Here is a 2,069-nt window from a genome sequence, read left to right as displayed (position 1 = left end):
GAGGATGGAGAAGAGGAGGATGAGGATGGGGAAGAGGAGGATGAGGATGGGGAAGAGGATGAGGAAGATGAGGATGAGGATGGCCAAGAGGAAGATGAGGATGAGGACATGGCCACGATGAAGGATGAGGATGAGGACGGTGAGGATGAGGATGGAGAAGAGGAGGATGAGGACATGGCCACCATGAAGGAGGAGGATGAGGACGCTGAGGATGAGGGCGGCCTGGAGGAAGAGGCCTGGCGGTCCTTGCCGAGATGACACCCACTGGAGCCGGGAGAGACCCCGGCTCCTGCTGCGCCCCCTCGGGCCAGCCCCCTCCTTCTCTGGGCTTGTAGAGTCAGGAGGTGGGACGGATGTCCGTCCCTTCGAGAAGCCCCTTTCCCAGCTGGGCCTCAGTTTACTCGCCTATCGGGGGGGGGGGGCATCAGACCCGCGTTCCGCCTCCTCACCTGCCACCTGCCGGCTTCGCTCCTTCCTGGAGCTCCGCGCTGAGGCACGCGCACGCGCACGCACCTACGGAACGCAGGACCGCCGTCCGCAGGCGTAGTGCGCACGCGCACGCACGTACGGAACGCAGGACCGCGGCCCGCGGCGTAGCGCGCACGCGCACGCACCTACGGAACGCAGGACCGCGGCCCTCATACGTAGTGCGCACGCGCGGCGCCGGTCGCGGGACCGGGCTAGGAGAAAACTTCCGGGCGCGACCGGAAGCGGCTTCGGTCCGTTTTTGTTTACGGCCCGCCGGGCTGGCGGCTCCTCGTCGTCTTGCTCGCTGGGCTCGGGCTCGGACTCGGGGCCGGCCGAACGTCCGCCAGCCCCTCTCCTCGTGCTGCCGGTGGGTGAGTGCCAGCAGGGTCAGGGGTCGGGGGGCGCTGGGGGGGGGTCTCCCTGTCGGGTCGGGACTTAGACATCCCCTCATCTTCCTCCTTCGTCCCTTCACATCTTACAGACGGGGAAACAGAGGCAGCCCGCACCCAGCCCCTTCACCGCCTCGGCCTCAGTTTCCCCGTCTGTAAAACGAGGCGGTCACGCCCGCAGGCCGGGGATCTCCTCCCAGCTGACTTTAACAGTTGAGGAAACTGAGCCCCAGAGCGGTGGGGTGGGGCCCACCCTAGGTCTCCTCCCGCTCCTCCCCCTCCTCCCCGTAGCCCAGAGCCTCGTACACAGTAGGTGCTTAAGCAGTGCTCGTTCTGCTTGCGGACACACTTGCCCGTTTAACGGCTTCGGAAACTGAGGCCGGGGGCTGTGTACAGGAACCCGGGGTCCGGGAGAAGGGGGGGGGCAGTGACCGGGGTGCTGGGGACCCCGTAAGTGACCGCAGGAACAGCAGCAGCCGGCCTGCCTGTGACGTCCGGGGTTTGGGGGTGTCACGAGGTTCCCGTTTTACAGATGGGGAAATCGAGGCGGGCGGACGTGAAGGGACTGGCCCAGGGTCACACGGCTAGGACGTCCGAGGCTGGGTCGAGCTCGGAGGCAGCACAGGGGGTGTGGGCTGCAGGCCTGGGGCTGGGGGGTGGGGAGCTCTCAGCCGGCCCAGAGCCCTGCCCCCCCCCCCCAGCTGCCCTGCGGGTGGTCCCCACCCTCCAGGAGGGGCTGGGGGTGTCATGTGTGCACCGGGTGGGGACCGGGACCCACCCTCAGCCTTGGTTCCAGGTTCAGAGAGTGGGTGTCACAGGAATCCTCCTTGGGTCCTCCAGGCTGGAGGATGGGTGGGGGAGGGGTTCCCCGCTGTTAGGCAGGTGTCCGGGATGGGGACGGAAGACCTGGGTTCCAGTCCATACCCCGCCACTCGTGGCTGGGTGACGGCTTCAGGCAGCCCAGATCTGTCGGTTATCTGATAGGTGGGTTTGCGCCTCCGCTCTGGCGGAGGGACTTTCTGCCCGCGCTGACCAAATCCCAGCTCTTAGATGCCTTGTTTCCCCCCCTCCCCCTCCCTCGCCTCCTCTCCCCCCTCTCCCCTTCCCTTCCCCCCCTTCTCCTTTCTTCTCTCTCCCCCTTCCCTTCCCCCCCTTCTCCTTTCTTCTCTCTCCCCCTTCCTCTTCTCCCCTCCCCCCTTTTCCCTCTCCCCT

The 2,069-nt window shown here is 66.5% G+C and overlaps 2 protein-coding genes across 2 annotated transcripts in view; one reads left to right on the top strand and one right to left on the bottom strand.

Annotated features, from left to right (window-relative positions):
* YBEY (ybeY metalloendoribonuclease) overlaps nucleotides 1-533 on the bottom strand; it is a 9,399-nt gene extending 8,866 nt beyond the window's left edge. The window contains exon 1 of the mRNA XM_027857436.1: nucleotides 450-533. The gene's annotated coding sequence lies outside the window, so the exon portion shown is untranslated. The remainder of the gene's footprint in view (nucleotides 1-449) is intronic.
* Nucleotides 534-754: 221 nt separating this feature from the next.
* The window catches only part of MCM3AP (minichromosome maintenance complex component 3 associated protein), a 36,710-nt gene continuing 35,395 nt past the window's right edge, over nucleotides 755-2,069 (top strand). Inside the window, exon 1 of the mRNA XM_027857416.1 lies at nucleotides 755-839. The gene's annotated coding sequence lies outside the window, so the exon portion shown is untranslated. The remainder of the gene's footprint in view (nucleotides 840-2,069) is intronic.

Source organism: Vombatus ursinus, unplaced genomic scaffold (assembly GCF_900497805.2).
Source record: "Vombatus ursinus unplaced genomic scaffold, bare-nosed wombat genome assembly UNPS02012147.1, whole genome shotgun sequence".
Taxonomy (NCBI): Eukaryota; Metazoa; Chordata; class Mammalia; order Diprotodontia; family Vombatidae; genus Vombatus; species Vombatus ursinus.
The sequence above is the reverse complement of the archived record's forward strand: the minus strand, read 5'-3'. Positions and strand labels throughout refer to the sequence as shown.